This window comes from Rattus rattus, chromosome 6, assembly GCF_011064425.1.
Source record: "Rattus rattus isolate New Zealand chromosome 6, Rrattus_CSIRO_v1, whole genome shotgun sequence".
Lineage (NCBI taxonomy): Eukaryota > Metazoa > Chordata > Mammalia > Rodentia > Muridae > Rattus > Rattus rattus.
Genome location: NC_046159.1, coordinates 82,894,459 through 82,908,323, shown reverse-complemented (window position 1 = coordinate 82,908,323; position 13,865 = coordinate 82,894,459).

Sequence of the window (13,865 nt, the reverse complement as noted above, 5' to 3'; positions counted from 1 at the left end):
TCTTGGTTTCTGTTGCTTGGGTTCCTGCGCTTGCCTCTCGCCATCAGATTATCTCTAGTGTTACTTTGTTCTGCTATTTCTGACAGTGGCTAGACTGTCCTATAAGCCTGTGTGTCAGGAGTGCTGTAGACCTGTTTTACTGTTTTCTTTCAGCCAGTTATGGGGACAGAGTGTTCTGCTTTCGTGTGTGTAGTTTTGTTCCTCTACAGGTCTTCAGCTGTTCCTGTGGGCCTGTGTCTTGAGTTCACCAGGCAGGTCACTTGCAGCAGAAAAGTTGGTCTTACCTGTGGTCCCGAGGCTCAAGTTCGCTCGCGGGGTGCTGCCCACGGGCTCTCCGCGGTGGCAGCAACCAGGAAGATCTGCGCCGCCTCTTCCGGGAGCCTCCGTGCACCAGGGTTCCAGATGGCCTCCGGTGTTTTCCTCTGGAATCAGCAATGTGTGCAGAGAGCAGTCTCTTCTGGTTTCGCAGGCGTGTCTGCCTATCTGAAGGTTTAGCTCTCCTCCCACGGGATTTGGGTGCAGAGAACTGTTTATCCGGTCTGTTTCCTTCAGGTTCGGCGGTGGTGTCAGGCGGTCCTGCGCTCCTGGAGCCTCTCCCAGGGGCCCAAGGCCTTATACAGTTTCCTCTTGGGGCAGGGATGTGGGCAGGGGTAGGCAGTGTTGGTGGTCTCTTCTGCTCTGCAGCCTCAGGAGTGCCCACCTGACCAGGCGGTGAGGTCTCTCTCCCGGGTTCTGGGAGCAGAGAGCTGCTGCAGGCCAGGATCCACAGGTGTGGGACTTCCCAGTGGGCTTACAGGGCGTGCCGGTCCTAGAGAATTTCTGCCTCCGTGTGTCCCAAGATCACCAGGCCGCTTTCTTGCATCAGAAAAGTTGGTCTTACCTGTGGTCCCGAGGCTCAAGTTCGCTCTCGGTGTGCTGCCCACGGGCTCTCTGCCTCTTTCTTGAACTTTAAAGCCATCAACAGGTACTACAGAGATTGCTAAAACGGCTAATATAAGCGCTATATTGTTATGAATTTCAGTCCAGCTTAACATACATTTTGACTTTCCTGAGAATACATTTGCAATCATTGGAAAACATCCTTTATCTCCACAAAAAAAAAAGAGGGAAGACCAGTGTTACATCCAGAGCACAGAATTCCTGTTTCTTCTCCTGTTCTTCTAATGCTTTCATTGCTTGGGGCAATTCCATTGTCCCACAGGAGAGGGGCTCACTGTCACTGACAGATTCATGTCAAGGTGAAATATATTAAGTGTGAGCAATCTTAGCTCTTTTGGTTTTGATCCTGGTCATATTTGGTTTGCAACTATTTTAATTTTTCTTTCTAATACTAAAGCATTTTTTAAGTTTTTATTCTACTAATAGGAAAATAAAGCGAGTCCACCTTGTCTTGAGGTTACATTCCTAGAGGGAGTTAAAAGATAAAGAAAGGAAAGGTCTAAGCGCAGATGACAGATAAGGCAGGGAGAGCAGGGAGAGCAGGAGGAGACTGTGCAGGAGAAAAGGGAGGAAAAAGAAAAGCTTCACTGTGGGGGTCCATATCATTTCCCAGAATGCCCTTTCTGAGCTGGAGAGAACACTTGCTTCTCAAGCCTACTGACCTGCATCTGATCCCTAGAGCACAGACTTATACAAAACAAACAAAACAAAACAAAAAATTGGGTGTGATGGTGTGTGCTTGTAATCTCCGCACTATGGATCCCTGGGCCTTTATGGTTGGACACACAACTTTACCTGGCTGATGAGTTTCAGACCAGTGAGAGACCCTGGTTCAAAAGAACAATAGATAAATAATTAAAGAAATAAATATTCCTATTTATATTAATAAATAAATATTCCAGAGGAACAACACCTGAGATTGGCCTCTAGGCCCCACATACACCAGCACATATACAGCCATAGGCAGGAGCACACACACACACACACAAACACACACACACACACACACACACAAATGGAAATGTCATTTCTTCTTCCGATGCTGACACTCAGCATGTAACCAACCATGTAGAGTATCATGAAGGCCAGAGTTGAGGCTGGAACTGGAGCAGTTCTGACCCATACTTGGCAGAACAAAGAATCCCAACTCTCTCTGCCCAGGTTTCCTTGTCCTTGAAATGATAGTAACTGCTGCCTTCATTACTGTCAAACGGAGCAGGTGAATTTGTATAAAACTCTTGGCAACGCAGCTGGCTGACAGCGCAGATCAAGTGTTCAGTAACACCTGCATAAACAGTAGCAGTGAGCTTGTAACAGAATGTTTTCTGTTTACATTCTCAGGGGACAATTATTTTTGTTTCTGTTTCTATAACACTTTAGATGCTGAAGTAGTCCAAGTGCTATAATTAGACTTACTGTATGCCTGCAAAGACATGCGTGGAATGTACTCCTTTTTAAGTTCCGGGGATTGTTGATATTTTTTCTGTACACAGAACTGATCTTTATCTCAAACAGCCAGTGGCCAAGTTCTTAAAACAAAGTGTTTCTCACAGATGTTTTACACTTTATAGTTTTTGCCTTCAAGTTCAAAAGTTGGTGAATCACACACACACACACACACACACACACACACACACACACACACACACACACACACAAAGGGTGGTGTGGAGTAGTAAATATCGGTCAGAAGCCATTGGAAAGAAACCGTGCCCTCGTTGGCCTTCACTTTAGGTGGTGTTTGAGTAGCCAGTGCTGGCTGGGTGACTGTGCACATAAAGGCGAGCACAAAGAAAGACTTAGAAACAGGAAGCAGCTCCCAGTCCTACAAGCACACTTGATGCAAGTATTTGGATTTTTTTCTACAGTTGTGATTTTTTTCAATACTTTCGGAAAAAAATATTGGAATTCTTCCCATCCCAAGCACAGAGGCCTTGGGGGATTTTATATTATGCATGAGCTTGAGTTCAGATTTAGCTGGGGAATCTAGTGTGCCTGGTGTTCATCTGAGACTTTTGTCACTCATGCTTGTAGAGGTTTTTAAAGGTTGTGTTTTCTCTAGGTGTTATCTAGCTTAGACACTGATGAGACCATACTCTGCAGAGTCAAAGAATATTTCAAGTTGGGCACAGTGGTACACGCCTACACTTCTATATAACTGGAACGTTTAGACAAGAGGGTCATGCAATCCTAGTAATTAGAAGGCAGCCTGGGCACTGGTGAGATCTGTTTGCAAAAGAGAAAGAAGATTGCAAAGGAAAGGATCCACAACATCCTGGCGTTTTGCTTGTGGGTGACATTGCACTTCCGGGCCTCTTTTTGGCATCAGCTTTTGTCCTTTAGCCTACACTGAGCAAAATTCCTGCGACACTTTAGAGAAAGGAGAGGTTTATCTTGGAGCAGAGTTTGGGGAGTTCAGTCCTTGGCCACTGAGCCATTCCTTCTCAGCATGCAATGGAAGTAGTGCATGGAGGAGCAAGGGATCGATCTACCACAGTCCCCTGGGAGGCGATTCCTCCAGTGACCTAGAACCTAGGTGCCGCCTGGTTACATAGAGGCACAAACCAAGCGTTTGTGGATTAGACTTTGGGGATCATTCCAGATCTCAACTCCAGCACAGCCTTTCGCCACCAACTCTTCCCATTTGTTTCTTCATTCCTTCACCCCAGGTTACCAGTCTGATGCACCATAGTCACTCCTCTGTGACTATTCTCAGCAGGGATTAACATGAGAAGGATTGTGTCCGAATAACAGGAAGGGTGTGGCTTACATACAGTCTGAAAGTTTCCCTAGAAAATGTCAGTACCTCCTGCTGCCTGTGCCTTTTAACAAAGAGAACATAGTTTTGCATTTATTTTAAGTTCTAAGCCTCATTTGATGTTTTTCCAGGATGTTATTTATACATTGGATTATTAAGAATTTTTCTAATTTGATTTTTTAGATCCTCAAATCCAAGAGTAAAGTATCTATCTATTCAATGTTTCAGGATTCTGTATCCAGAGCTGTATGAGGGTATCCCTCAAATCAGCCTGCAGCTAAGTTGTAAGAAGAATCCTGCTTGAATAATATGATTTCAGTAGAAGATGCTGACGGTACCGAGGTGATACCCAGATTTCCTTTATCTTCGTAGTACAAATTTAATCACATGCTCTGATATACCTACCTATGTGTCGAGATATTGTAATGAACTCTAGGGTCAACAGCACTGGTATAAAGTATGGAAAATAACCAAATATTTGAAAGCCATTGTATATATTGAGACTATTCTAATAGCTCTAATGTATAAGAGATTGAGGGTTATTTATTTAATAAAAAGGCTTTTAACTAATAAGACTATACTGAATTTACAGCTAAAAGTTGAAGCATTCATTTTGAATTTTCTGTAGAAAAAATATTTAGGAAAATGCTAGGTATAATTGAAATCAGACTCAACTTCAACACATCAATTATGATACTGTTCGGGGGGGGGGCTGTGAAATTACTCGTTATACCAGAAAAAAAATCTCTGATATGCCTGAAGAAAAAAACATGAAAAAATTCTTTAAATAAATAAGTGAGGCCTGCATGCTATTTACTAGCATATGAATTTGGGGATGAAGAAGGTGCTTAGCTGGTAAGGTGCTTGCTGTGCAAGTGTGAATACCTGCGTGTGGATCCTTCACTCTTGTATGGAGCTGGGCACAGTAGGATGTTCCTGGAATCACAGCCAGAGAACTAGAAACAGGCAGATGCTAGGGCTCAACAGCCAGCCAGCTTAGACAAATTGTAAGCCCCACACTAAGGAGAGACCTCATCTCAAAAAGCAAGGTTCTTGGTTCCTAAGAAATGACAGCCAGGTTATGTTCTTTGGCTTCAACATGCACACATAAACATGCACATACACCTGCACACACAGAGAAAAGAATTATCTTTTATGACAATTTATAATTGAACAAAATGAACAAAAGTCTGTGTAAGTATTAGCCCTCCTAGAGATTGAAGATGATCTGATATTTAATATTAGATAGCATGGAGCTTTTGCCTTGGGTTGCTTTTTTAAAAAGTTAAATTTCGAGCTGAATATTGAAAGGTAAGGGTAATTTTAAGAAAGAGAAAGACCAGGATAACTTTGAATAAGTCCAGTTATGAAGGACACTGGGGTGAATAGAAAACCAAAGTTGGAAAAAAGAAAGGGGCTGGGTCGGCGAGGAGCTTGACTTCTGTATCCTCCATTCTCTAAACTGATACCTCCTGGCTCCGGGAACTGGTCTACAGCAGATGTTGCTGTAAGGGTACAAAGCTCATCAGGCCCTGTGTTTTTAAACCCAACATGCAAATACAGAGGCAAATGCTCACTGCCAACTATTGAATTGAGAACAGAGTCCCCATTGGAGGAGTTAGAGAAAGGATTAAAGGAGCTAAAGGGGTTTGCAACCCCATAAGAACAATACCAATCAACCAGAGCTCCCAAGAACTAAACCATCATCCAAAGAGTACACATGGACAGACCCATGGCTCCAGCTGCATATGTAGCAGAGGATGGCCTTGTTGGGCACCAGAGGGAGAAGCCCTTGGCCCTGCCAAGGCTAGATGCCCCAGTGTAGGGGAATGTCAGGGCGGGGAGGTGGGAAGGGCAGGGTGGCTGGGTGGGGGGAAGGGGGTAACATTTGAAATGCAAATAAAAAAATACAATAAAAAAATACGAGGGGAGGCACCCAGTGTTACTGCAACTTGTTATACTATGTTTGGTTGAGATCCTTGGGAGGCCTGCCCTTTTCTAAAGGGAAAGGAAGAGAAGTGGATGGAGGTGGAAGGAGAGGGGAGGTTGGGGGAGAGATTTGGAAGGGAGGATGGAGAGAGAGAATCTTGGTCAGGATGTAATATATGAGAAATTTTTAATTTAAAATTAAATTTTAATTTTAAAAGTTAACCAAAAAAAAAATAAAAACAATAATTATTAAGAAACCGTCTTCTATCAGTGTGCAAGTTACAGTGGAAGAGATCAAGTTTCAAGGTAATTATAACTTTGCCATGATAAGTATTAATCTTACCTGAGATCTAATTTTGTGACATTTGTAGAGAAGTTTAAGTCTACTACTTGAGGACAACTTCAAAAGCAGTTGTCTGATTCCCATCATCTGCATTTAGAATATGAAGGGTGTGGTAATTTTTTTATCGCATACAACACACCCGAGAGAAATCAACTTTTAAAGAGAAAATTTAAATATATTAGTTGAATCCTAGCACTGGGGAAAGTAGAGGTGGGTAGGTCTCTGTGAGATCTGAGCCAGGTTGGTCTACACAGTGTGTTCCAGACAAGTCAAGTCTACATAATGAGACCTTGTCTCAATAAAAATTAATTAATAATTAATTAGGGCTGGAAAGCTAACTTAGAAATTAAGAGTGCTCAGTGTTTCTTCAGAAAACCTGATTTCGATTAACTGCACACACAGGATAGCTAACAATTTAAAACAAAACTCACAGTTTTATTGTAGTGAATGGGGCAGAAGAAGTCATACACAGTAGAAAGCAGAATATTTCTCAACTGTAAAGACTGAAATTTGTAGGAAAATGGATGGGCAGAGAAAGTAAACTATTAAGTGAGAAAAATACATAATATTCAGATAGAAAGAAAAAACATATTCTCCCCTCTATTTGGATCCTAGCCTATAAAATATACATTTATATGTGTAAACAAGTGTGGGTGTGTAAATAAGTGTGGGTGATTGGGAAGAATGGAATGCAGGTAAAGAACACGTGCGTCATGAAAAACAGTTGAAAGCAAACTGTTCTTGCTCCAATTTTCTCATGCTTTTTTCCCCTTTTTGTTGTTGATCAAATGCAAAAAGTATAATTATAATGAAAGTATAAAACCTTAAGCCACGCTTTACTTCATAATGGCCATCTTAATTTTCATTAAACTAGAGGCAAGTGTTCACTAGATTGTCTACCTTATTCTAGTTTTGTCATTTTAATTGTGGGTTTGTTACAATAAAGTGAGTTTTTTAATTAAAAAAAATGGCTACATAACAGAAATTTACATGAAAAAGAATTTTTGTCATAAAGATATGTTACTAAAATTCAAAGGAGAATAAATAATACTTTGTTCTTTATTTTATGTCTATGGGAGTTTTCCTGCACATATATCTGTGTGCCACAAACATGTCTATTGCCAGCAGAGACCAGAAGAGGGTGCTGGATTTCCTGAGGTTACAGAAAGTTGTGAGCCCTCATGTGGGTACTGGGAATAGGCTCAAGTCCCCTGGAGGAAGAGCAGATGCGCTTCACTGTTGCCACAGAAGAGCACAGTTCTACCAGAGCATGCCTGGCTCCCTCCTTGTGTAGCACTACACATGGGCTCACCTCTTTCAGAGGCACTGACAGAGGTGAAGAGGTTATTGGACAGTCACCTCTTCTAATGCAAAGTAGGGTCATCCCAGCATGGCACTCTTCCTCTTTTAAAGGCATGGTGGTAGGAGCAAACTGGGGTGCAGTTACCACAGAAACCAGACTGAAGGTGTTAACCATTATGTTAAAACAAACAGCAAACAAAAACATTTCAAACCTTAACAAGCCATGCTAGCTTGAAGATCACCGAAATCCCAGCATTGTAAGTCTTGTTAGCTGCAGAGGCGGGTGTCTGTGTTACATTGGAGGAGAAGTTGTCCCTACTCAGACTGTAACAGAGCACAGTAGCAGAGAGAAAGGGCAGGTACTCCTGAAAGGTGACTCCCGCAGGAGAGGGAGAAAGGCTCTTTGTCTTTTCGCCCTGGAGGGCATCCAACTTGAAGCTTCTTGGGTTATAATCAAATGTTACTGGGCTGATCAGTATTCCAAGGGACACAGAATCAGAAAGAGCAGCTGCAGAGTGCTGGGAGTGACACACACACACACACACACACACACACACACACACACACACACACACACACACACACTCCCTGAGACCACTGCTCTTATAAGCACAGGGTTAGCCTCCGCTCTGCAGGATTAAAGTGACCTGTGTGGCTTAGAAAAATGTTCTTAGTTTCAACATATGCTTGTCATTTCCTTCCAAGGTGAGACATCTAAAGACACTGTAAAAACAATAGAAGTTTTGTCCTTGGCACTTTCAGAAAGATATCACATCATGCAGAGCAAATTATTGAAAAATATCTGTGATGATAATATGGTAAATAACAATGCTGGAACACCCTCCCATAACCCATAAAAATATGCATCATACCTGGTTCGTTTTTTACTTTCTTAACACCATTTCCTCATGCTGGTTGCCTTCCAGTGCTTTGCGGGTACTTGAAAACCCTCTGGTTTGTGTTCCTGCTTCTCTTAGTGCCATACTCCTTCCATTTCCTCTCCATCCTGACTTCTTCCTCAGTCACCTAAGGCTCCTGCTGCATGTTGCTCCTCTTGGGGTGAATTCTGTTACAGAATACATTCAAGTCAGTGTCGTCGACCTCAGCACAGATCTCCAGTGCTGGGGCCACTCCACCCTGGCATTTATTACATAGCCACCATGCCCAGAATCCTCCCATCTACCAGCCTCGGGGCTTTCGTATCACCAGGTCCCAAAAGCCTACTGCATTTCTTTGAGATGTCTCCAACATCCTTCTCCCATTTCCTCCTTATGATCTCAGACCTAACTCAAGCATCATCACCTTTGCAGCTAGATAATTACTGATGTCCTCTCATCGGTCTGCTTCATTCACTTTCTCCACACCAATATTGCATGTGTCTGTCTTTTACTCGCAACTCTACACACAGTGTTTCCAGCTCTCTGTGTGGATCTTCTTAGTGCTGTCACTGCCATAACTCATCAGTGACACTGCCTGGAAAATGTTTATTCCTAATTCCTCAGAAAGCAACCTCTTCCCTGCCCCTTAGCCCTGTTATCCTTCCATAACCAGCCAGTTCCAGAATGTACTTTCCTACTCCCTCTACCTCTGCAGACCCTGAAATTTAAGCATCTCTCTCTGAAGTAGAAATTTCTGATTTTGGGGGGGAGACTCAATTGTGTCATGTGATGTTTTTCTGGAAGCAGTGTTATGAGAGGATGTTTTGCTGAGGTAGACACTTGAGAGGGTGTGTGATGTTTGGAAGGAGTAGAACCCAGCAGACAGTGAACGAGGTTCTTGCATTGGTTCAACTTGGAGCAGTTCGCTACTCTTTGCTGGTTTTCTCTTGCCATGACCTCATAGAGGGTAACCCGCCAAAGAACTTCTTGTGGTGTTCCAGCTGCTCCTTGCCACTTCCACAGACTCCTGCCAATTTGGTGGAGGTTCTTGGTTTCTTCTGGATCAAGCCATTGCTACTGATTTGTGTTTAGTGTTTGCTGATTGGACTGGACTGCTCACATCCTGAGAGCAGAGATTGGAATTGCCCCCAAAGAACTACTTCTAAGTTAGGTCCGCACCCACTTTTTCCTTTTAACCATCTTTCTCCCTTACCATTGGTCATGGCTAGAAGGGAGGTTGAAGTATTTAAGAGCCATTATTAAAGTAGATTTTGAAAAATCTAAGCCTACATCACTCCTTATCAGAACTGTGTATATTGCTTGCTTATATTAGCCTACATGAGACTTCTTGTCCTCCGCCCATGTTTCCAGCCTGCTTTCCCCTAACACACTTCATTGCTGTAACCAATTACTTAAGATAATCAACTGACAAGGATTTCAAAGGCTTCCTCCCATGCTTTGTTGGTCTCATTCCAAGCCTGGGTTTGCATAGCAATATGCACTCACCTCAGGAGGCCAAGAAGCACAGAAAGTGAGATTTCCCATCTCCTTTCACAGCACATACCACCACTAACTTTCTTCTACTAGGACCGCCTTACTAACGATTCTCTCACTTGCATGCACTACCAACATAACCAATCCTGAACAACACATGGGCCATTGTGGAAGCTGTGGTCCCTGCCCTTTTCCCATAGGACAGCCAACACATGCCAAGGCTTCCCAGGACTTGTTTTAGACATTCCCCTCCAAGATTCAACCATCTATAAGATTTTACTCCTTCTAAATACTATAACGACTTCTCTGAGTGATAGTGTAGCTTTGTCACATAGCTCAGTAAAAAAAAAATAAAGAATTGTTGGTCTTAAGAGTGACACTGAATGAGGAAGCCATGATTCTGAGGTCATTGTGTTGACGTGTGTTTATTAAATTAGGCAACATATTCAAGATGACCTGTTTGGCTTGACAGGCTTGGACTGAGTGTGGGTCTTCTGATAACCTTACAATTATTTCTTGCCAGTCTTCTATCTCCAGGTGCTTAATCGTTTTGTGTCTTTATCTTCAGGTCACTGAAGCACTCCTGTGTATTTCTTTCACCTCCACAGAAGCAGCTATTAGCATGTTCTCTATTCTGCCAACTTAGTCATTACTGTTGTGATAACATTACATGAGCCCCATTTGGTCTTACATTCTTCTACTAGACAAAGGTACCCTGCCTTCATCTCTCTATCTTAGTGGCTTTTCAGAGACTGGGCACTGACTCTAAAATATGAGAACTGTATGTGCTAGTTTCCCAATGCAGTCCTTGGAAAGTCCTGACCCAGAGCAATTCTGCTCTATGCACCTGGTGATACACAGAAGTGGCAGTCGCTGTGCCTACCCTTCACTGCCCAATTAATCCTGGGCCATCACATTGCATTCATATCAGCAATCTGCTTTTTATTTACATAGGTGAAGAGGTTTGTAAATATGCACCTACACACACTGGTAGTGTTTTGTGCCCTGTGACATTTGCCAAAGAATACCTGGTGCTTTATCAGTGAAACTCATAAGAATCTAACTTATGACAAGATTAATGATGAATTAATATTCAACATTAACTATACTCACTTCCCTTCAAATGATCTAATCTATCAATTCTGATACTAAATATGGTATTATTTCTAAGGTCCAGCCAGCAAAAATGTAGTCACTATTGTTCTGTGTTTGTACTTCAGGAAGGGCACTTAAACTACTGCCTGTACATTCATATTTTCCCTGCAGTCTACCTCCCTCCTCCATTGCCTAGAGCCAGGTTTTAATATTTTAGACTGGATACCTTCCAGGATCCATCCTACCTGAATCTACCCACAGGACCGTTTTCACCAGCTACACTACCCCACTTAATATGCAGACTTCCAACAGCCTCCCCCAGGGTCTAGCCTAGTGAGTTCCTCAGACCTCCTCTTTCATACCTTTTGGTAATCTATCAAATTTAGCCAGAGCCTTAAAACTATTATATCAGCCTACTCTGGTTTCTGAATCTAATCTAACAATTTAGCAAGAAAGGGGGAATTGGGGAAGGGCAAGACCTGCCAGAGTCATGTTTGCCGCGTCAGGCCTACTAGAACCCTTCGCCTTTCCTTTAGTGAAGGGAGGTTTTCTTCTATAATCTATATCTGCCTTAGCTTCATTGCAGAGCAGCTCTGGGCCAGCATCTTTCCTATATAGTGACCATACCAACAGGACTCACATCCAACCTAGATAAACCCCAATACAAAAAATTTGAAGGAAAAATCATGCACTTTCTAAAGGAATTCAAGAAGTTTAATGACTCAAAGAAACAGGTCAATGAAATCAGAAAAAGAGCTTAAGACAAATCAAGGCCTGGATGATGCTCCATACACCTAAGACAAATGAAAATGGCAAAGACAATCCAGGCTTTGGAAATAAAATTCAACAGAGAGATAAAAACATTAAAGAGGACTTGAGGTAAAATGAAGATGGAATTGAAAAACACATTAACCCAACTAGAAATACCAAAGGAAAGTCTTACAAGTATATTGAATCATGCAAAAGACAAAATATCAAGTCTGGACAGTAAAAATGAAGCATATAGAAAAAATAAGTAAAGAATATTAAAAATATCAGAAGAAAAAAAAAGAGAAAAAGAAACACAGGGAAGGAACACACAGGAAATATGAAACATTATGGGAAGACCAAACTTTCCAATTATAAGCATAGGTGAGTGTGGTGATTTAGATAAGAATGGCCCCCAGAGGTTCATATATTCAAATGCTTAGTCCTCAGGGAGTAGCACTACCTGAGAGGGATTAGGAAGTGTGGCTTTAAAAGAGTAGATGTGGCCTTATTGAAAGACACGCATCATTGGGAGTGGGCCTTGAGGTTCCAAAAGCCCAAGTGAGCACCAGTGGCTCTCTCTTCCTGCTGCCTGTGGATCCGGATGTAGAACGTTCGGCTACTTCTCCAGCATCATGTCTGCCTTCATGCCTCCCTCCCATGATAACTGACTAAATGTCTGAAACTGTAAGCAAACTCTAATTAAAAGCTTTCTTTCATAATAGTTGCTGTGATAACGGTCTCTCTTCACTACAATAGAACGCTAAGACATTGAAGGCAAAGAATCTCAAATCCCAAATTATTGAAGAAAACTTCCCCTCACTAAAGGAAAGGTGAAAGGTACTAACTAATAGGCTCGAGCATAGCAAACATGGCACTGGCGGGTCTTGACCTTCCCCAATTCCCTCTACTTTGCTAAACTGTTAGGTTACATCCTGAAAGCTAGCTCCAATATCTAGTCCCTTATTTAGCCATTTCCTCCTCCTGAGACATCAAGGTACAGCTCTCACCATATTGAGGTCCAGCAATCAAAAGCCCCCTTTTGGCTATCCTAATTAACATGCCCAATCAAAACAAACCAGATTATCCATCGGAAAAGGGGTTTCCCTTTTCCCTTTGCTAACCATCATTTGCCTATGGGCCATGTCTATCTCCTCTCTACCCAGAGGCAGTCCTTTGACCCTCCTGGGAAAATATCCCTTCTCCTTCTCCCTTGTTTCCTTTCCCTTCTTCCTCATCCTCTGGCTCCTGGTTTTGTCTCTTATTATAGCCTTCTTTCCCTCTGGGGCAAATAATATCTCTTGTGTTGAGAATTTGATCTTAGTGTGTGCTCTGCCAACTCTAATCCCTTCAAAAGGCCACACATACAAGTACATGAAGCATACAGAATACCAAATAAGAAAAGAAAAAAAAATGCCATGGTATGTGACAGCTAAAACACTAAGTATACATAACAAATAAAATGTATTGAAAACTTCAAGAGAAAACAAAAGCACAAAAACCCCATAAGTCATATGTAAAAGAAAACCCATCAGAATAACAGATGATTTTTCAATGGAATATTGAAAGTCAGAGGAACCAGGGAAAATACATACTAAGTTCTTAAAGACTATAAGAGTCAATCTAAATTAATATATCCATGAAACTATTTGTTGAAATTCTAAGAAGAACATTTTTCTGTCATATAAATATCCTAAGGAAATATACGAACCATTTTATTGGGCCGAGAAGAGGAATGAGCATAGCAGAGAGAATATAGAGAAAAATTTAAAGCCATACTTATTAAAATACTAAATACCCTGAAATAGAAACAACATCATTAAAAAACAAGAATGGCAGCTAACAGACATTTCAATAACAACTTTAAATATCAATAGCCTCAATTACCTCATCTAAAGGCATGGACTGACAGAATGAGTCAAGAAACAAGTCCATCTGCCTGCTGCCTATAAGAAACACATCTTATTTTTCACCCTTCTAAGAAGGACTGAAGCATGCACATTTTGGTCTTCCTTCTTCTTGAGTTCCATATGGTCTATGAATTGTATCTTGGGTATTCTGAGCTTTGGGGCTAATATCCACTTATCAGAGAGTGCATACCATGTGTCTTCTTTTGTGACTGGGTTACCTCATGAATGCCCAGGGTGTTGAGATAAGAGTGGGAGGGTAGGAGGGAGAGCATCTTCATAGAAGCAGGGGGAGCAGGCATGGAAGTGGGGGGAATTGGGAAAGAGGATAACATTTGAAATGTAAATACAGAAAATATCCAATAAAAAATCAAAAAAAGTCTTAGTTTTAAAGATACACACTGCCTTAGAGTTAAAAGAGATGTATTTTGCTACAGAAGAAAAGAGGGAAGAGAATAAGAGACAGAGACAGG